At 36.6% G+C, this 23473-nt stretch overlaps 1 long non-coding RNA gene across 1 annotated transcript in view; it reads right to left on the reverse strand.

Moving 5' to 3' along the window:
* LOC108254594 overlaps window positions 1–23473 on the reverse strand; it is a 100156-nt gene that overhangs the window by 47540 nt on the left and 29143 nt on the right. The window contains exon 2 of the long non-coding RNA XR_001809919.2: window positions 10730–10807. This is a non-coding gene — a long non-coding RNA (uncharacterized LOC108254594). The remainder of the gene's footprint in view (window positions 1–10729; window positions 10808–23473) is intronic.

Consider the following 23473-nt stretch of genomic DNA (forward strand, 5'->3'; position numbering starts at 1 on the left):
TAGAACCGAGGTAATTATGTACCTATTTTCAAAAGAAAATCCAGAATCCAGAGGAAATGTTAGGTAAAAATGTACGAGTATGCTAGGTACTTATAGAGTCTGTTTTTGGCTGAAAAGAGACCTTGGTAATTTTTTGATGAGGGTTGATGACTGTAACTGCCTAGTAAGGTTTTGTCACCCCAAAAACGAAGAGAGGGAGAAGATAGAAAATTCAAACTCGGAGTTTTGACCTCAGATTTGGATTTTTCCCTACTTTTTACATAGGAATCGACCATTTATTTATAATTTTTACCCATTTGCAACTCCTCCATTAAAAAGAACCAGACGAAGACAAAATTTCGTTTGTTATTTTTTAGTAGTTTTTAGACAGAGATTGTTTTTGCGACTCATCCATATCTAGAGATAAATGCTAGAACCGAGGTACCTATATGTACCTATTTTCAAAAGAAAATCCAGAATCCAGAGGAAATGTTAGGTACAAAAAATGTACGAGTATGCTAGGTACGTAAAGAGTCTGTTTTTGGCTCAAAAAAGACCTTGGTAATTTTTTGATGAGGGTTGATGACTGTAACTGCTCAGTAAGGTTTTGTCACCCCAAAAACGAAGATAGGGAGAAGATAGAAAATTCAAATTTCAACATATGTAACTAAAATGGCTTCTATATTCCAGACCACACCCTGCATCAGCATGTATCAGCAATCAGTAATAATTATGTTCCTTATGACAGGAGTAATTGAACGGCAGTAAGGCGAAAATAGATAATAATAATAATAATAATAATAATAAAATATTTTGATGAAAAGAAATTTTTCAGCTTTGATGATTTTCAATTTCAAATAAATCTTTCACCACTTTTGCATAGGTGGTTAGGTAGATGTGAGGTTTTTTAGTAATTTATCATGAAAATATTTTGTGTTATGAATACACACATTGGCTTGCATAAATGTAGGGGAGAGATTGATGGTGTGGGTCCCTTCTGTCTGGGAGGAGGTAATTTTTTCCTGCAGCTTTTTGTATGGGATGAAAGTTTTTTTTTTGAGCGAGAATGAGAGAGAGGGAGAAAGGGAGAGAGATAGAGGGAGAGAGAGATAGGCAGGGAGGGAGTGGGAGAGTAATAATAAAGGATGTTTTAAAATTCAGTGGATGTAGCTGTTTCACATACAAGTACAACTCATATACGTAGGTGCAGGTAGGTATAGTGGTATACATATCGGTATTGGGGTTTGAAATTAAAAAGAACCAGACGAAAACAAAATTTCGTTTGTTATTTTTTAGTAGTTTTTAGACAGAGATTGTTTTTGCGACTCATCCATCTAGAGATAAATGCCAGAACCGAGGTACCTATGTACCTATTTTCAAAAGAAAATCCAGAATCCAGAGGAAATGTTAGGTACAAATGTACGAGTATGCTAGGTAGTTATAGAGTCTGTTTTTGGCTGAAAAAAGATCTTGGTAATTTTTTGATGAGGGTTGATGACTTTAACTGCCTAGTAAGGTTTTGTCACCCCAAAAACGAAGATAGGGAGAAGATAGAAAATTCAAATTTCGACATAACTAAAAAGGCAGACCACACCCTGCATCGCATCTATCAGCAATCAGTAATAATTATGTTCCTTATGACAGGAGTAATTAAACGGCAATAAGGCGAAAATAGATAATAATAATAATAAAAATAGAAAAAAAAGACTCGTTATTCAAAAAAAGAGAGAGAGAGAGAGAGAGAGTGAGTGTTTCCGCCAACCATACCAACTGGGATTGCCAAAGGGATAATATTTGCCTCACAGAAGAGTTCTTAGTAATTACGTTGACCATAAATGATTGTCACAAATGCACAATGTAATAGATTTTATGACTTGACTTAGACTCGAAACACCAACCTCCATAAGAATAAATTGGGACGCTCATTTTTAAGCCCTCCCTTGCGACATTTCGCCTCGCCTCGCACAAATCGTACGTCGTTTCGCCTCTCCAAGGACCACCTCCGTCATCTCCATATCATTTGCGACGAGATCAGCGGAAAGGGGACTCCACATACATCATTTGTTTGGATGGGGAATAAAAAGCTAACACCGGGAAAGGGAGGGGGGATAAACGAAGGGGAGAGGGATAAAAAAAGTTGAGGTCAACCTCCAGAACGCAAGGGAGGGAAATATGATCGTAGTTGAAAATAATGGGAGAGGGAGAGAAAAAAAACACGTATGCAAATTATGGCATATCCAGGACTCTGGGGAGGAAAGGGTCTAGAGATGTGTGTGTGTGTGGGGGGTGGTAGGGTTCAGGGAGGGGGAGATAGGATTTTAGCTTTCTTTTACCTTTTTTTTTTCTTCCCATTTTCATTTTTCACGTTTTACATTATTTTGACATTCAATTAGGTAAATTGGTAGTTCGTTGTTCTGTTTTGATGTTCGGTTGGAATGTTCGGTTGTTCTGGTAAACCCGAGGTTTTGAATCCCACTAGCAGTTTACCTTATGTTGTGGGACATTTTGTTTTGCCAAAAATTTGATTTTTGAGTGTTGTTTGTTGGTTGTACGTCAACATTTGACAGAGATATGTAGGTATGTACTGGTATCGATTTTTGAAATGAGGGAACAGTTGCCTCTCAACTTGAGATTGATAAGTTTTTCCTCTCCCTCTCCTATCTTTTTTTTTAATAGGTAGAAAATGTAGAAATAAATTATTATATCTCCCTTTCTTTTCCTTCCTTCATTTCCTACCCTCCGTTTCTTTTTCTATCTATCCCTCGCTTCCTTTTTAAGTCATTGCTAAGCTTTTCTCTACTCACCCACCCACTTTACCTACCTCTCCTTTTTCTATCCCTCCCTTCGCTCAAAAAAGAGCTACCCGACTATTTTCCATGAAGTTTCAAATTCGAGCTCTCAACCTACATGGGTATTTTTGGAATTTGAACTAGTTCTCTCTCCCCCTCTCCCTCCTTCGATCCTTTCTCTCTTCCTATTTTCTCCTCTCTTCCTCCCTCCTTTCCTTTCCTCTCTCTCTCTCTCTCCTTTCCTCTCTCCCTCCCTTTCTCTCTCCCTCTTCCCCCTCTCTCTCTCCCTCTCCTTCCCTCCGTTCCCCCTTTCCTCTCTCTCCCACCTTTCACCTCTCTTCCTTTCTCTCCCCCTTCTCTCACCGTTCCCCTCATCTCCTTTTCCGCGAAGTAGGTAAGTACTATCCTCCTTTACCGCAAAGTATGTAGGTACTATGCTCCTTTACCGCGAAGTATTTAGGTACTAGCCTCCTTTACCGCGAAGTAAACACTATCCTCATTTTCCGCGAAGTACGTACTAAGTATGTTGGCAAAGCGATCTCATATCATTCTCAAAGATCTTAGACTAGCAGAACATGAGCCAAATTGTTTCCTGCGATTGTTAAGAGTGAGGTAAAATCATAGATAATATTCAGAGTTAGAGTAAGGTAAAATCGTAACCCATATGATTCAACCGAATCTATTGTTATTGTATTTCTATCAGACAAATCATCTTGGACTCTTGAGTGGAAGGTAACCACTAGGCGAGGGTGATATCGAAAGTCGAACTTGCCTGAAATTTGTCCACACTGGTACATATGTGTAGTACACTTTAATGTCACCAAAATTCTTTCCCTTCTATGGGTAGGAGGTTTTTTTAAGAGGTTCAATAGAGGGAACTGTAACTGCTAAGGTCTTATCGTCCTGAAATTTAAGAGAAAAGGAAGACAGGATAGGAGAAAACCAGATGCTATCCCTTCAGGATAAAATCCGCCCTAAGCGGGAATCAAACGCCTAGCGCTTGCAATTAAGGCAGACGCGCCACCAACCAAAATAATCTCTCTCCTTCCCTCCGTTCCCCCTTTCCTCTCTCTCCCATCTTTCACCTCTCTTCCTTTCTCTCCCCCTTCTCTCACCGTCCCCCTCATCTCCTTTTCGGCGAAGTAGGTAAGTACTATCCTCCTTTACCGCAAAGTATTTAGGTACTAGCCTCCTTTACCGCGAAGTATTTAGGTACTATGCTCCTTTACCGCGAAGTATTTAGGTACTATGCTCCTTTACCGTGAAGTATTTAGGTACTATGCTCCTTTACCGCGAAGTAAATACTATCCTCATTGGCAAAGCGATCTCATATCATTCTCAAAGATCTTAGAGTAGCAGAACATGAGCAAAATTGTTTCCTGCGATTGTTAAGAGTGAGGTAAAATCATAGATAATTCAGAGTTAGAGTAAGGTAAAATCGTAACCCATATATGAAATATTCAACCGAATCTATTGTTATTGTATTTCTATCAGAGGAATTATCTTGGACTCTTGAGTGGAGGGTAACCACTAGGCGAGGGTGATACCGAAAGTCGAACTTGCCTGAAATTCGTCCACACTGGTACACTTTAATGTGACCAAAATTCTTTCCCTTCTATGGGTAGGAGGTTTTTTTAAGAGGTTCGATAGAGGGAACTATAACTGCTAAGGTCTTATCGTCCTGAAATTGAAGAGAAAAGGAAGACAGGATAGGAGAAAACCAGATGTTATCCCTTCAGGATAAAATCCGCCCTAAGCGGGAATCAAACGCCTAGCGCTTGCAATTAAGGCAGACGCTCCACCAACCAAAATAACTAGGCTGGTGTATAAAGCACAGGATATAATGCAATGAAAGATTGAAGAAGAAACCTTTGTCCAGCATCGGTTCTTTGGGGTATGAATTCGTCATTTCTCTCTGTAGGCATATCTTCCTAGTATTTGCTTGTTATTAAAGCATACAGAAATCTAACGAAGAAGTGACTGTGGGTACTGATGAGTATGTTGTGCTCAAGATTGCATGAAACTTATTTAAGTGTATCAAGAGGGAACTATGCTTGTGTGCTCATGTGATGAGATGTAGGTCTAATTCTGAGATGGCAAACTGAGATTCAGAACATAAAACGAATAGAACTTACGGTTCTCCTATCCTCTTATTGTGTAAGTGAGGCATAACATTTATGTTCAGAGGTAACACATTAGCTACGATTTCTCCGTTGATCCCACAAGAACAAAACTGGGTATTACCCTTGTCTAGTCTAAGTTGAATTTAATAATAAACAGACCGGGAAAATGTTGGTTCAAAGGCTAAATTTTTGAACGGAAACAACCGGGGTTAACACTAATGACTAGTATGAATATTAAAAAATGTTGGTTCAAAGGCTAAATTTTTGAACGGAAACAACCGGGGTTAACACTAATGACTAGTATGAATATTAAAAGAAACAAGAAGATTGATGATGGAAATGAGAAAGGGAGAAGCAAGAGAGAAAATGGAGGTAGGGGGCGAATAGAAATGAAGAAAGTAAGTGAAGAAGGAGAAGAGGGGGAGAGAATTTTCAAGTCCTTCACTAAGCTTTTCTTAGGAGGTTTGGAGTATCATTAGAAATTCGTTATACATTATCTACATAGGTACTTACATGACTACATAGACATACTCGTTTACAAGAGGCTTTTTTGTTCTACAACATTAGGCCAGCCACTCACTATCAGGTAGACCTTCTAGCTACATATATACCAACATGAAAAACAGAATTCAACCTAATGGTGATATCCGAATACGAAAAGTAAGTACAAATACCCATAGCTCTTACAAATGGATCTGTACCTATCCTGTATATTATCCCGCAAAACATTTATTTCGTCAGTACCCTATCCTTCTCATTGATCTAGGCTTGCTAAGCCAATTTTTCTTTTCTCCTTATTAGATCAATCATTATCATACTTTATGCGCGAACGATCTACTGTCCGTAGTGTTAAAGCGCCTCAAAGTGGGGAAACAAACCTACAAGAACCTTTGTACAACCCTGTATGGCAAAGAAACCTCAACGCTACCCTGTTCATTCATTGATAAGACTCCACTGTCCTCAGACAGTTTACACACATTTTAACTTCACTATGGATACTTTAGGACCGACAAAATTTCTAGCGCTACAAAAAAATAAAATGGGATACGGTTTGCCCCGGTTTATTGAGACAAGGAAAGTGAAAAGTAATCCGGGATGTCCAATTTGTTACCGAAAAATTGCATTATTTGCTTCTAAATTTGGTGTTTTGGGGATGACACTGTAATACGAGTAAAGCATGTAAACAAACTCGTTTTCGTTCAGATTCCTCTAAATTATAGCTCCCTAGGTATATTTAATCAGTAATTTATAATAACATACATACCATATGACACATGGAATTGTATACCCTACATATGGAGAAAATGGAAGTAGGGGGCGAATAGAATTGAAGAAAGTAAGAGAAAAGGGAGTGAGGGAGAATTTTCAAGTCTTTCCACTAAGCTTTTCTTAGGAGGTTTGGAGTATCATTAGAAATTCGTTATACATTATCTACATACTTACATGACTACATAGACATACTCGTTTACAAGAGGCTTTTTTGTTCTACAACATTAGGCCAGTAACTCACTATCAGGTAGACCTGACAGGCAAAACTTTTCGGCCGCACCTGTTAGGTTTACCTGATCGTGTGTGCTCATCAGGTAGACCTCAGGGGCGGACCTGATCAAGTGATCATGTGTACCTGTCAGGTCTAAGTGAATGGCTGGCCTTATACAAGACTGTTTTTCTGTTTTCTCCCAAGTATTAGTATGTTCTGTGCATGTGGTAATAGGTAGACCTGACAGGCGGACGTTTCCAGACGCACCTGTCAGGTCTACCTGATAGTGTGTGTGCTCATCAAGTATCAGGTAGACCTGACAGGCAAAACTTTTCGTCCGCACCTGTTCGGTCTACCTGATAGTGTGTGCTCATCAAGATAAATATCTATTTACATGGGGCCAGCCACTCACTATGAGCTAGGCCTGACGACAGGTACACCTGATTCATTCTGCCTGATGTCCTCTCCCTTTCGATCCCTCTCCCGTTCCTCCATCTCCCTCATATCCGTCTTCTAAACACCTACTCGATATTGGCATTATTTTTTTTCCTACTTCGATATTTTCATATCTGATCGGTCAAATGCCATTTTTTAATGAAATCCTTTATTTGAAAAAATATATAAAATATTTTGGAGACTAAACATAAAGCTTATCTAGTCAGTAACGACTATCTCCTGCCCAACGTAGGTAAATCAAGTTGACAGATACCCACCTATAGGACTTTATTAAATATCTTGAACCCGGAAAAAAACCTTCATTATCTACTGTGTTATTCCTGTGGTAAAAGTAGGTGTACAAAACGGATCTTCGAAAATTTATTGCTCCTCTGTTATCAGAAAATCACAAAGGACCCGATCACTTGATTTACTAAATTTGATCCTAAATACTTATAAAACCGCATTTTTTTTTATTTTATTTTATTTTTTTTTCTAAATTATATCCATTTTTAATATACTGGGGACTGAGGTCCAAGTTACATTACTGTTACAAGAAACTGATGTTTAGCGTTGAGCTTAGTCAAGTCCTATGGACCCAGGTTTTTTAATCCATTCTTATACTGGAGTCCAAGTTACATTCTGTTACAAGAAACTGATGTTTAGTGTTGAGCTTAGTCAAGTCCTTGTGGACCCGGGTTTTCAGTTGTAACTTTGTGCCTTAGAGCAAGATTACAGTTTGATTCCGATACATAATATTCCGGGTACACGTGCTCTTGGGTTTTGTTTACAGTCTTCTAAGTATTATTCCCTTTAGCAACTTTCTTAAGAAATCTGTGAAACTTTCTCAACTTTCTTCAGAAATCTGTGAGACTGTGAAGTTATCTCTATTGTACCCCTCTGTTTTGAGTCTTGTGTGTTCTGACGAACAAGAGACATTCAGCTCTAATGAAATGCTAAATGCTGACTCCGTCGCTGCTGATTTCACTTTCAATATTTTAAATAGAACACTTTTCTATTAATAAAATAAAAAAAAGCATTGAAATCTTCTAAGTATTATTCCCTTTAGCAACTTTCTTAAGAAATCTGCGACACTTTCTCAACTCTCTGAAGAAATCTGTCAGACTGTGAACTTATCTCTATTGCACCCCTCTGTTTTGAGTCTTGTGTGTTCTGACGAACAAGAGACATTCAGCTCTAATGAAATGCTAAATGCTGACTCCGTCGCTGCTGATGTTGATAATTAAAACAGTCATTTATTATTCACGCCAAGTGCTGACTTTAATGGAACATCATAATTAGAGACAATCTTGCCTTAATATACCGGGTGTGCTCACGAAAAGGTCTTCCAGGATTACCTAAACACTCTAAACAGCGTCTCTTAAGAAGAATTTTAATAGAGGAAACTCTCTTACAATTTAGGTCTCATTTTCATGAAATCAGAGAGGAGGACAGGATAGGAGAAAGCCAGCTGAGAGGAAACTCTCTTACAATTTAGGTCTCATTTTCATGAAATCAGAGAGGAGGACAGGATAGGAGAAAGCCAGCTGTTCCGAGAACAAACTTTATCTGTTTAGGATAAAATCCGCCTCGGGCGGGAATCGAACCAGCGACCTAGAGAACTGTATCCTAAACGGATACGGTTTGCCCCGGTTTATTGAGACAAGGAAAGTGAAAAGTAATCCGGGATGTCCAATTTGTTACTCGAAAAATTGCATTATTTGCTTCTAAATTTGGTGTTTTGGGGATGACACTGTAATACGAGTAAAGCAATATCCATGGTCTTAAGAATTTTAATAGAGGAAACTCTCTTACAATTTAGGTCTCATTTTCATGAAATCAGAGAGGAGGACAGGATAGGAGAAAGCCAGCCATTCCGAGAACAAACTTTATCTGTTTAGGATAAAATCCGCCTCGGGCGGGAATCGAATCAGCGACCTAGAGAACTGTATCCTAAACGGATACGGTTTGCCCTGGTTTATTGAGACAAGGAAAGTGAAAAGTAATCCGGGATGTTCAATTTGTTACTCGAAAAATTGCATTATTTGCTTCTAAATTTGGTGTTTTGGGGATGACACTGTAATACGAGTAAAGCAATATCCATGTAAACAATCTCGTTTTCGTCCAGATTCCTTTAAATTATAGCTCCCTAGGTATATTTAATCAGTAATTTATAATAACATACATACCATATGACACATGGAATTGTATACCCTACATATGTTATCTATTTCTGTAATATTTGAATGTTTACCTTGCTACACATTTATCCAATGAGCATGTTTAATATATCTCGGCTTCATTATTATATGCAGTTCTTTTCTCCATGTGTAATATAATAATATTGTGTATGTTATTATAGGAGCAATGTACACAAATGTTTGCCTATTTCTATATTATTTGAATGTTTACCTTGCTACACATTTATCCAATGAGCATGTTTACTATATGAACTATATCTCTGCTTCATTATTATATGCAGTTCTTTTCTCCATGTGTAATATAATAATATTGTGTATGTTATTATAGGAGCAATGTACACAAATGTTTGTACTCCATCAAATAATTACCTCGTTCTCTGTTCCAGATCTCCCCCCTTCCCTTCCATTGGTCTGTTCCAGAACCATGTGGCGACTGGAGGAAATAAAGAGAAATATTTATACCCAAATATGTTGAAAATTAGGAATTTCCAAACCTATCTACAGTACCTACAATTCTAGATAGGGACGTCCAGGTAACTATATTAAAAATTCCATGTTATCTTTTAAAATTTTAATGGACATGCATACATACTCGTACGTGTAAAACTTGGTGATGATTACGGTTTACAATTTTCGATAATGGATTACCTAGGTCGTTATTTTTATCGTTTCCTCGGGTATTAGATAGGGACGTCCAGGTAACTATATTAAAAATTCCATGTTATCTTTTAAAATTTTAATGGATATGCATACATACGTGTAAAACTTGGTGATGATTACGGTTTACAATTTTCGATAATGGATTACCTAGGTCGTTATTTTTATCGTTTCCTCGGGTATTACGACCATTAAGAGCCTTACTGCCAAGCATTCCAAAGTCTTTCACGATGGCTTTATTAACGTGTCCTCCAATTATACGTAATCTTAATTGGTTTGAACGTTTTAACGAGTACTTCAAATGACATTTTGTTCGCCGCTTATTTTAGCGATGTAATAAAATGATCACAGTCCATGTCGGACAGTTCGAAGTACTTTTTTGGCACCTCTAAATCCGTAAATCCATCTTTCCCCTCTTATATTATTCTTTCCATTTTTTCTAGCTACATACATACCAACGTGAAAAACAGAATTCAACCTAATGGTGATATCCGAATACGAAAAGTAAGTACAAGTACCCATAGTTCTTACAAATGGATCTGTACCTATCCTGTATATTATCCTACAAAACATTTATTTCGTCAGCACCCTATCCTTCTCATTGATCTGGGCTTGCTAAGCCAATTTTTCTTTTCTCCTTATTAGATCAATCATTATCATACCTTATGCGCGAACGATCTACTGTCCGTAGTGTTAAAGCGCCTCAAAGTGGGGAAAAAAAACCTACAAGAACCTTTGTACAACCCTATATGGCAAAGAAACCTCAACGCTACCCTGTTCATACATTGATCCTCAGTGTCCTCAGACAGTTTACACAATTTTAACTTCACTATGGATACTTTAGGACTGACAAAATTTCTAGCGCTACAAAAAAATAAAATGTAGGAACACGAATTGATAAGGAAAAGGAAGAGGAAAACGGATGTCAAGTCATAAAATAGAGAAATGATAGGTGAAGACGTAGACACATAAAATACAATACACATATTACACATACAATTCATCCAGAATTGCCTAAAAAGTAAAATTCCTTGTTCAAGTAGATAAATATTCCAATACACTTACCATAGGCTTTTGTAGCTTCATCCTTGTAAACTTGAACTTTTGAAGATAATGTCAATAATTATTAATTTATTGTTTTATCTGAAACAGAAAAAATAACAATTTTTATTACTAAAGTAGGCAGGTATAATGAATTTTGCTGTTGAGTTCAAAAATTCAATAAGCCAGAGTAATTTTAAATTCAATATTTTAATAAAAACTGCATTAAATAGGTAGAGTGAACAATCAAAAAATTCCAATTGAAAAGAATAATGGTATACCTAATCAGGGCCAAGTTTTATTATTTCAGTAATAATGAATATATCATCTAAATTATTTAGGAAAATGTGAAATTCACAGGGAGCCCTACGATATACTCGTATGGGTATAACCAAGTATACAACATAAGTATATGAGCAAGTAAACAAAATAAGTACATGAACAAGCATACAAAATAAGTATATGGCCACAGTATATCAAAACACATGATATGTCTTCAGGATGTCATGATCATGGGTGTTTACGTCAAAACACATAACATGACAATCAGTAGAGAGAAACTTCCAAACTTCCTATGTGTTGTTTTATGATCCTTGAGTTACGTAAAAATTAAGTGCCCATGTAAAAGTGACAATAGAAAAGCACAAAGCGAAAGAATGTTGGTAATTTAGCCGAAGAACACTGTTGGCAGTTTAGCTGTGAAATGTTATGACAAAAGTTATTGCAAATTGACCAAACCATGCTTATTCAGCATTTTTTATTATTATTTTTTTTTTTTAAACGCTGAAAGAAACAGTGGGATTTCTTCAGTTAGATAATGGACAGAGTAAACAATATGCGTAAGGTTTTGGACTTCATAATGTGTTTCCTTTGAGAGCTATGTATGTGTGTGTATTCTCGACTACTCGTATGGGTATAACCAAATATACAACATAAGTATATGAACAAGTAAACAAAATAAGTACATGAACAAGTATACAAAATAAGTATATGGCCATAGTATATCAAAATACATGATATGTCTTCAGGATGTCATGATCATGGGTGTTTACATCAAAACACATCACAACATGACAATCAGCAGAGAGAAACTTCCAAACTTCCTATGTGTTGTTTTATGATCCTTGAGTTACGTAAAAATTAAGTGCCCATGTAAAAGTGACAATAGAAAAGCACAAAGCGAAAGTATGTTGGTAATTTAGCCGAAGAACACTGTTGGCAGTTTAGCTGTGAAATGTTATGACAAAAGTTATTGCAAATTAACCAAACCATGCTTATTCAGCATTTTTTTTTAACGCTGAAAGAAACAGTCGGATTTCTTCAGTTAGAAGCGTTGAACTTGACAGTCAGAAAGTAACAATTTTTGCGTCAAATCCCCAAGTTCTCGGATATGTATGACAATATAAAATTTTGCCACGAAAGAAAACTATCTAGCCCAAAGGAAGAATTTCTTCCCTACAAATGCCTTTGTTGTGTCAAACTAATCTTCTATCCTTGGCTGTTCCTTGCATAGCCAGTCTGTCTTGAAGGCATATCCATTCGAAACGATTTTATAGAAGATATGTATGAATGAGTGATATCACTCATGTCTCCATTCATGTCAACGTTATTGTAAATGGAATGTTCAGTGATAGTGATAGTGCACACCTAGTAACCCTATCAACAACAACGGTAGAAGAGTAGGAACAGGTACCTAATGAACATTTCAGTAGCTAGGTATCCACACATAGGTAATTTGTATAAACGAATAAGTTATAGCTATCAACATTCATACAAAGAATTCTCAGTCACATTTTATAAATTATACCTATCTGTATAATACCAGTGTCTACCTAGTTGAAGGATAGAGGTGTAGATAACTAATTATATCGAAATATGATATGCCTAATTTGTTATTTTTTTTTTTACTTTTCATAAATTATTTTATCAAATAAGTTTGCTCCAAGGGTTCAAGGCCCTTAGATACACACTCGTAACGTATTTTTTAAATGAGAAGTACCTTATTTCATTAACAGTATCTGCTAGACATTTCATAGCTTCTCGTATTTTCCTGATCTCGTCATTTTCCTAAAGAGAGAGTAATTGAGTTGTACCTAAGAGTAATTAAGTAATTCAAAAGGGGAAGGAATGTAAAATGCCAGTACTTCATTTGCAGGCTGTGGAGTGGAAACCATAAGAGCAAAGGATAATGGACAGAGTAAACAATATGCGTAAGGTTTTGGACTTCATAATGTGTTTCCTTTGAGAGCTATGTATGTGTGTGTATTCTCGAGCTTTCAATCTCCTAAATTTCCACAGACCACAATGTCCGGTCTTCTGATTTATTCATGCAATCACTGCTTGCTGCAATATTCATGCAATAAGCAGTTACTGTATGCTAATGGCTCGTTGTACTCTGATGGAAGATGAGGAAAAGATGTTGGTTTGATAGGGTGACAGGGTTGTTGTACCAGCTTCAGCTGTGGCCGAATGATGATGGCAGAATATAGAAAGTAATATATATTTTTTTTTTCTGCCATACACCGGGGGGATGGTCTCCAGCCATGTTAAATTGGCTCGTCCTGAGGATATATTTGGCTTGGGCACCCAATATTTTAAATAGAACACTTTTCTATTAATAAAATATTTAAAAAAAATCTGGTGTGAACATCACACGACTTTCCTTATCCTATTGAATGATGCTTATTTTTATGTTCTATAGTAACTTTTACAATTAAGATAATTATGTTGATAATCTTGACCCAATTTCTCTATCTACTTACACGCCACTGACGTTCTATTAGATCTGAACATGCATGTAGACATTGTAGGTGTCTATAGTGAAGGAAAAATCTCCGATAATTCCTTTCTCTCTTTCTCCCCCCCCCTCTCTCTCTCTCTCACTCATTTTCAATACATGCCTACTTTTCTATTGTTAATAATAATTAAAAAAATGTATTGAAGTCTTATAAGAGTATTCCCTTTAGCAACTTTCTTCAGAAATCTGCGACACTTTCACAACTTTCTGAAGAAATCTGTCAGACTGTGAACTTATCTCTAATCCACCCCTCTGTTTTGATTCTTGTGTGTTCTGACGAACAAGAGACATTCAGCTCTAATGAAATGCTAAATGCTGACTCCGTCGCTGCGGATGTTGATAATTAAAACAGTCATTTATTATTCACGCCAAGTGCTGACTTTAATGGAACATCATAATTAGAGACAATCTTGCCTTAATCTTCTTCACAAGCGAGGTGCTTACTTCAAGCTCTTGCCGTTTGTTCAAATGTTTCTTTCGAACACTTTCATTCAGTGGAGAAGGCAGGTCGAGGTCAGGTGTTCTCTTTGTTTGAAGTCAGTAGACGATTTCTGTCTTCAATCTTCAGAAGTGGTTCCGGATAAATGCTGGTTCCTTATCGATTCGTAGAAGCTTAACCCATCCTTTAGGGCTGCCCCTACATCTAAGCTTTTTGTGTATGGTTAGTACTCTGGATTCTGGTTCCTTATGGAATCCGCAACCTAGCGCTTACGAGGCTGGCGCGCTACCCTCCAAGCCAACTAGGCTGGCATTGTTAGTTCCTTCACTTCCTTCTTCATGCCCGAAACCAATCAAAACTGCACCGTGTACCCTACGTTTCTACCTGATAGTGTGTGGCTGGCCTTAGAGTTTAGTTAGGCTAATCCGAGTTTGGCCTAAAAGGTGTGACTTTTTTGTTATGCTCATTATGTCCCTGGTTTGGCTTATTTTAGATGGGTAATTGCACCCTAAGTTTCATAAAAAACGAAAATTTTCACATTTTGTGAACGGTAGGAAACTCTGACACTGATATGCATGTAGGAAAACGTTATCTCCAAAAGTTTCGCCACTGATTTGAGAGTAGGTACAACTTGAACATTCCCTTTCCCTCCGTCTCTAATCTCTAGAGTTTAGTTAGGCTAATCCGAGTTTGGCCTAAAAGGTGTGACTTTTTTGTTATGCTCATTATGTCCCTGGTTTGGCTTATTTTAGATGGGTAATTGCACCCTAAGTTTCATAAAAAACGAAAATTTTCACATTTTGTGAACCGTAGGAAACTCTGACACTGATATGCACGTAGGAAAACATTATCTCCAAAAGTTTCGCCACTGATTTGAGAGTAGGTACAACTTGAACATTCCCTTTCCCTCCGTCTCTAATCTCTTCTGATATGCATGTATGAAAACGTTATCTCCAAAAGATTCGCCACTGATTTGAGAGTAGGTACAACTTGAACATTCCCTTTCCCTCCGTCTCTAATCTCTTGCCGGAAAAGTTTGCTGGCACGAAATTCACAAAAGTCAGAAGTGTTGCTTAATTGTCCTTTGTTTTTTTTTTTTATCAGCGTACATCAGGTAGAGTTTCTCTAATCTTTGTATCTTTCCAACTTCAAACTCCGTCACTCTACTACGTGTTCCAAATTTTCAGTGACAAAAAGCTGAGCAGAATACTTAATTGACAGGGTAGGGCATTGAACCCAGATAAGAAGTTATAGAAAATTACTCAGTTGGGTAGGATATAGGCGTAAAAAAATGTGAGGAATTGAATTATTGATTTTGCCTTTTGTGAGGGAGGACTTGAATTCTTGAAACGACTTCTTATCTCTAAAAAAATTGCAATTGGTTCTTTTTTTTATTCCTTTTGTCTTAAAGTTCTGTTAACGACCAAGTCAAATCATTTATTTGCGGTGAAACAGAGAGCCTCTTCACGACTTTTGTGGGTATCAGAGCATTACTAACTATACCACTTTAACTACAAAATGGTTCACTATGCATAATTTCATATCCCAATGGAGTATAAAATTCACTTTATAAAACCTCGGTTGAATTAAGCTAGTACGAAGTTGCTGTTTATAACATGTAACTTTGAAGTTTATTTTATGGCACATGTGTCAAGTAGATTTCAAATTATTATGACAACCTTGCAAGTTCTTCTAACAAAGTTAAGTAGCTGAGTTGACTTCTTATCTCTAAAAAATTCGGAATTGGTTCTTTTTTTATTCCTTTTTTCTTAAAGTTCTGTTAACGACCAAGTCAAATCATTTATTTGCGGTGAAACAGAGAGCCTCTTCACAACTTTTGTGGGTATCAGAGCATTACTAACTATACCACTTTAACTACAAAATGGTTCACTATGCATAATTTCATATCCCAATGGAGTATAAAATTCACTTTATAAAACCTTGGTTGAATTAAGCTAGTATGAAGTTGCTGTTTATAACATGTAACTTTAAAGTTTATTTTATGGCACATGTGTCAAGTAGATTTCAAATTATTATGACAACCTTGCAAGTTCTTCTAACAAAGTTGAAGTTGCTGTTTATGACATGTAACTTTAAAGTTTATTTTATGGCACATGTGTCAAGTAGATTTCAAATTATTATGACAACCTTGCAAGTTCTTCTAACAAAGTTAAGTAGCTGAGTAAATTCATGTTCGTTTTCATAGTTCAAATTTGTTCAAGTATTCTGCAAACAACACGTGGAAATTAAAAAACTTCCATGAGTACTTAATTCAAGTTTTTTGTCATATAATTAAGTACCTATGTACATATTGTTTTTGGGTTTTAAAGACATTACAAGATAAGGACACTGGTGGCCCTTTTGGAGGTTTCGGGGATAGAAGTGGATTTTCCCTGTAATATTAATGTATCAATTGTAATAAGTAGATCGTTTAAATAAGGACTGTGTGAAGCGTATGAGACAAGATATTTTCTTCACAAGCATATTGTCAGAATCTCTTTTCCCGTATTCATACTGTTTTAGGACCAGAAAGTCCCTGCGTATGTTATTTCGAACAAGGTCTTTCAATATCAGCATGAATATCAATTTTCCCGTATTCATACTGTTTTAGGACCAGAAAGTCCCTGCGTATGTTATTTCGAACAAGGTCTTTCAATATCAGCATGAATATCAAGTTCCGGTTGTAGATTTTCTGATATTGTGGTAGGTACTCATGGAATAGTATTATGAGAATATTGAGAATAGAAGACATAGATCATTAAGTACTTATTCTAGAGATATATTTCTAGCATTTCCATAGACGCACTACGCAACTATAGTACTAGATGCATTAGATCTAGTAGATAGCGCTCTAACCATAGATCATGCTGTCATGATTCATGATGGCTTATCATAATTCCCACTCAAGCGTACAATATCGAATTGAAATGATATGAGAAATAGTTATAGGAGTACAATACATTTTATTCTTAACTATGCCTATGAATCTTCACTATCTACTGATTCTACGGTTAAGTACTTATTCTAGAGATATATTTCTAGCATTTCCATAGACGCACTACGCAATTATAGTACTAGATGCATTAGATCTAGTAGATAGCGCTCTAACCATGGATCATATTGTCATGATTCATGATGGCTTATCATAATTCCCACTCAAGCGTACAATATCGAATCGAAATGATATGAGAAATAGTTATAGGAGTACAATACATTTTATCCTTAACTATGCCTATGAATCTTCACTATCTACTGATTCTACGGTATACAATGTGTAGATTTGATCATTCAACATCTACTTTTTGAAGTGAGAACCAAGTACACTCGGCTGCAGGAAATTTGGGACAGTTTTCTTTTGACAGCCTTTTCTGAATACGTAGCTACTCTAATCGAGTAGCGACCAGTAGCAGAGCATCACCAGTGTGTTGTTTACATATGTCTGGAATTTTGACTGTTAGGCCATTTTTCTACAAAAGTTTGGTGAAAATGGGAACTGTTTACAAAGGAGTAATGCTGTGATGTCCACAAAAGTTCTGAGACAACTCTGTTTTACCATCGGAGGGACGGGCCCAGCTTGTTAATATACTGGGGACTGAGGTCCAAGTTACATTACTGTTACGATAAGAAACTGATGTTTAGCGTTGAGCTTAGTCAAGTCCTATGGACCCAGGTTTTTTAATCCATTCTTATACTGGAGTCCAAGTTACATTACTGTTACAAGAAACTGATGTTTAGCGTTGAGCTCAGTCAAGTCCTTGTGGACCCGGGTTTTAAGTTGTAACTTTGTGCCTTAGAGCAAGATTCCAGTTTGATTCCGATACATAATATTCCGGGTACACGTGCTCTTGGGTTTTGTTTACAAGATAAGGCACCTTTCAATAAATACCGGGTGGATACATACCATATGACACATGGAATTGTATACCCTACATAATATGTTACCTATTTCTATATTATTTGAATGTTTACCTTGCTACACATTTATCCAATGAGCATGTTTACTATATCTCTGCTTCATTATTATATGCAGTTCTTTTCTCCATGTGTAATATAATAATATTGTGTATGTTATTATAGGAGCAATGTACACAAATGTTTGTACTCCATCAAAAAATTACCTCTTTCTCTGTTCCAGATCTCCCCCCTTCCCTTCCATTGGTCTGTTCCAGAACCATGTGGCGACTGGAGGAAATAAAGAGAAATATTTATACCCAAATATGTTGAAAATGAGGAATTTCCAAACCTATCTACAGTACCTACAATTCTACATGTAGATAGGGACGTCCAGGTAACTATATTAAAAATTCCATGTTATCTTTTAAAATTTTAATGGACATGCATACATACGTACCTATATAACTTGGTGATGATTACGGTTTACAATTTTCGATAATGGATTACCTAGGTCGTTATTTTTATTGTTTCGTTGAGTATTACGGCCATTAAGAGCCTTACTGCCAAGCATTCCAAAGTCTTTCACGATGGCTTTATTAACGTGTCCTCCAATTATACGTAATCTTAATTGGTTTGAACTTTTTAACGAGTACTTCAAATGACATTTTGTTCGCCGCTTATTTTAGCGATGTAATAAAATGATGACAGTCCATGTTGGACAGTTCGAAGTACTTTTTTGGCACCTCTAAATTCGTAAATCCATCTTTCCCCTCTTATATTATTCTTTCCATTTTTTTCTAGCTACATACATACCAACGTGAAAAACAGAATGATATCCGAATACGAAAAGTAAGTACAAGTACCCATAGCTCTTACAAATGGATCTGTACCTATCCTGTATATTATCCCGCAAAACATTTATTTCGTCAGTACCCTATCCTTCTCATTAGTTTTAACGAGTATACTTCAAATGACATTTTGTTCGCCGCTTATTTTAGCGATGTAATAAAATGATGACAGTCCATGTTGGACAGTTCGAAGTACTTTTTTGGTACCTCCAAATCCATCTTTTTGGCACCTCCAAATCCATCTTTCCCCTCTTATATTATTCTTTCCATTTTTTTCTAGCTACATATGTACATAACAACGTGAAAAACAGAATTTAACCTAATGGTGATATCCGAATACGAAAAGTAAGTACAAGTACCCATAGTTCTTACAAATGGATCTGTACCTATCCTGTATATTATCCCGCAAAACATTTATTTCGTCAGTACCCTATCCTTCTCATTGATCTGGGCTTGCTAAGCCAATTTTTCTTTTCTCCTTATTAGATCAAGCATTATCATACTTTATGCGCGAACAATCTACTGTCCGTAGTGTTAAAGCGCCTCAAAGTGGGGGAAAAAAACCTACAAGAACCTTTGTACAACCCTGTATGGCAAAGAAACCTCAACGCTAACCTGTTCATATATTGATAAGACTCTACTGTCCTCAGACAGTTTACACACATTTTAACTTCACTATGGATACTTTAGGACCGACAAAATTTCTAGCGCTACAAAAAAATAAAATCCCTGTTCATACATTGATAAGACCTCAGTGTCCTCAGACAGTTTACACAATTTTAACTTCACTATGGATACTTTAGGACCGACAAAATTTCTAGCGCTACAAAAAAATAAAATGTAGGAACACGAATTGATAAGGAAAAGGAAGAGGAAAACGGATGTCAAGTCATAAAATAGAGAAATGATAGGTGAAGACGTAGACACATAAAATACAATACACATACTTCTACGATATACTCGTATGGGTATAACCAAGTATACAACATAAGTATATGAACAAGTAAACAAAATAAGTACATGAACAAGTATACAAAATAAGTATATGGCCACAGTATATCAAAATACATGATATGTCTTCAGGATGTCATGATCATGGGTGTCGTATGGGTATAACCAAGTATACAACATAAGTATATGAACAAGTAAACAAAATAAGTACATGAACTGTTGTGTATGATGGTGGTTTCGAACCAGTGTATTTCGGTTTTCCAATATCCAATATTGGCTAGAGTGAATTGATTCAATCCTCAGTCTTGGTTTTCACTCTGGTGAGTCTACACAAAATAAATTCGTTCCAATGTTATCATGGGTGTTTACGTCAAAACACAAAACATGACAATCAGCAGAGAGAAACTTCCAAACTTCCTATGTGTTGTTTTATGATCCTTGAGTTACGTAAAAATTAAGTGCCCATGTAAAAGTGTGTGGTATATTTTGATAGCTACATTAAAAAGATACAATAAAGTGACAATAGAAGAGCACAAAGCGAAAGAATGTTGGTAATTTAGCCGAAGAACACTGTTGGCAGTTTAGCTGTGAAATGTTATGACAAAAGTTATTGCAAATTGACCAAACCATGCTTATTCAGCATTTTTTTTAACGCTGAAAGAAACAGTCGGATTTCTTCAGTTAGAAACGTTGAACTTGACAGTCAGAAAGTAACAATTTTTGCGTCAAATCCACAAGTTCTCGGATGTCTGACAATATAAAATTTTGCCACGAAAGAAAACTACCTAGCCCAAAGGAAGAATTTCTTGCTGTTCCTTGCATAGCCAGTCTGTCTTGAAGGCATATCCATTCGAAACGATTTTATAAAGGATATGAATGAGTGATATCACTCATGTCTCCATTCATGTCAACGTTATTGTAAATGGAATGTTCAGTGATAGTGCTTACCTAGTAACCCTATCAACAACAACGGTAGAAGAGTAGGAACAGGTACCTAATCAACATTTCAGTAGCTAGGTATCTACACATATGTAATTTGTATAAACGATTAATTTATAGCTATCAACATTCGTACAAAGAATTCCTAGACACATTTTATAAATACCCATCTGTATAATACGAGTGTCTACCTAGTAGAATGATAGAGATGTAGATAACTAATTATATCGAAATATGATATGCCTAATTTGTTATTTTCATATTTACTTTTCATAAATTATTTTATCAAATAAGTTTGCTCCAAGAATTCAAGGCCCTTAGATACAGACTCGTAATGTATTTTTTAAATGAGAAGTACCTTATTTCATTAACAGTATCTGCTAGACATTTCTTAGCTCCTCGTATTTTCCTGATCTCGTCATTTTCCTAAAGAGAGAATAATTGAGTTGTGCCTAAGAGTAATTGAGTAATTCAAAAGGGGAAGGAATGTAAAATGCCAGTACTTCATTTGCAGGCTATGATACTGTGCTGTGGAGTGGAAACCATAAGAGCAAAGGATAATGGACAGAGTAAACAATATGCGTAAGGTTTTGGACTTCATAATGTGTTTCCTTTATTCTACGGTATACAATGTGTAGATTTGATCATTCAACATCTACTTTTTGAAGTGAGAGTGAGAACCAAGTACACTCGGCTGCAGGAAATTTGGGACAGTTTTCTTTTGACAGCCTTTTCTGAATACGTAGCTACTCTAATCGAGTATTCATACTGTTTTAGGACCGGAAAGTCCCTGCGTATGTTATTTCGAACAAGGTCTTTCAATATCAGCATGAATATCAAGTTCCGGTTGTAGATTTTCTGATATTGTGGTAGGTACTCATGGAATAGTATTATGAGAATAGAAGACATAGATCATTAAGTACTTATTCTAGAGATATATTTCTAGCATTTCCATAGACGCACTACGCAATTATAGTACTAGATGCATTAGATCTAGTAGATAGCGCTCTAACCATGGATCATATTGTCATGATTCATGATGGCTTATCATAATTCCCACTCAAGCGTACAATATCGAATCGAAATGATATGAGAAATAGTTATAGGAGTACAATACATTTTATTCTTAACTATGCCTATGAATCTTCACTATCTACTGATTCTACGGTATACAATGTGTAGATTTGATCATTCAACATCTACTTTTTGAAGTGAGAACCAAGTACACTCGGCTGCAGGAAATTTGGGACAGTTTTCTTTTGACAGCCTTTTCTGAATACGTAGCTACTCTAATCGAGTAGCGACCAGTAGTAGTAGCAGCATCACCACTGTGTTGTTTACAAATGTCTGGAATTTTGACTATTAGGCCATTTTTCTACTACAAAAGTTTGGTGAAAATGGGAACTGTTTACAAAGGAGTAATGCTGTGATGTCCACAAAAGTTCTGAGACAACTCTGTTTTACCAGCCAGTAGCAGCATCACCAGTGTGTTGTTTACAAATGTCTGGAATTTTGACTATTAGGCCATTTTTATAGAAAAGTTTGGTGAAAATGGGAACTGTTTACAAAGAAGTAATGCTGTGATGTCCACAAAAGTTCTGAGACAACTCTGTTTTACCAGAAATAATTCTTGGTTTGATTTGAGTTCCATAGTCAATGTGTTCCGAATTGTTTGCACGTTAGTGTATATCTCTACCTATACCTCAAGATGTGATACCGAATTCGTTCCTTGTGTAGTTGTGGGTAACTGGGTACCTTATCTTATGAATGTAACTTTGTATTCCTCAGAGAGTGGTTCAGGTGTTGTACTGATGTCAATAACAGGATATACACTTACACGGTTGGTCCGTTGATATGCAGAGTTTCTCAAACATTGTTTCCCAAACTGGTGTTACCGATGTTGTTGTAGCGATGGCCCCTCAATCAGGCACCCACCTTCTCCCCGGTTGGTAGGTCTAGAAACTCGGTTTTTGGGTGGGACCAGAGGTCAGCGGTGGTCAGAGTAGTTGGTTAACCTGAGCAGAAAGAAAATCAACTCCACTTATTTATGTTCTGATGCAGAGTTTCTCAAACATTGTTTCCCAAACTGGTGTTACCGATGTTGTTGTTGTTGTAGCGATGGCCCCTCAATCAGGCACCCACCTTCTCCCCGGTTGGTAGGTCCAGAAACTCGGTTTTTGGGTGGGACCAGAGGTCAGCGGTGGTCAGAGTAGTTGGTTAACCTGAGCAGAAAGAAAATCAACTCCACTTATGTATGTCCTGATGCAGAGTTTCTCAAACATTGTTTCCCAATCTGGTGTTACGATGTTGTTGTAGCGATGGCCCCTCAATCAGGCACCCACCTTCTCCCCGGTTGGTAGGTCCAGAAACTCGGTTTTTGGGTGGGACCAGAGGTCAGCGGTGGTCAGAGTAGTTGGTTAACCTGAGCAGAAAGAAAATCAACTCCACTTATCCACCTTATATTGTAAGAAATCCTGTCAAATATTGTTCAACTTATGAGTCTACATCACGCACACCAAAGATGGTAAGTTGAAGTAGTTTGAGAGACACTGCGTACACGATAAAAAGATATCGATAATAATGGCACCTATTAACAATATTATTTTATGATGGTAAGTTGAAGTAGTTTGAGAGACACTGCGTACACGATAAAAAGATATCGATAATAATGGCACCTATTAACAATATTATTTTATCTCCACTTATCCACCTTATATTGTAAGAAATCCTGTCAAATATTGTTCAACTTATGAGTCTACATCACGCACACCAAAAATGGTAAGTTGAAGTAGTTTGAGAGACACTGCGTACACGATAAAAAGATATCGATAATAATGGCACCTATTAACAATATTATTTTATTGATCACAAAAAAGAAGCATATTTGTGGTTCTTTGGGT

Source organism: Diaphorina citri, unplaced genomic scaffold, assembly GCF_000475195.1.
Source record: "Diaphorina citri unplaced genomic scaffold, Diaci psyllid genome assembly version 1.1 scaffold119, whole genome shotgun sequence".
NCBI classification, from domain to species: domain Eukaryota; kingdom Metazoa; phylum Arthropoda; class Insecta; order Hemiptera; family Psyllidae; genus Diaphorina; species Diaphorina citri.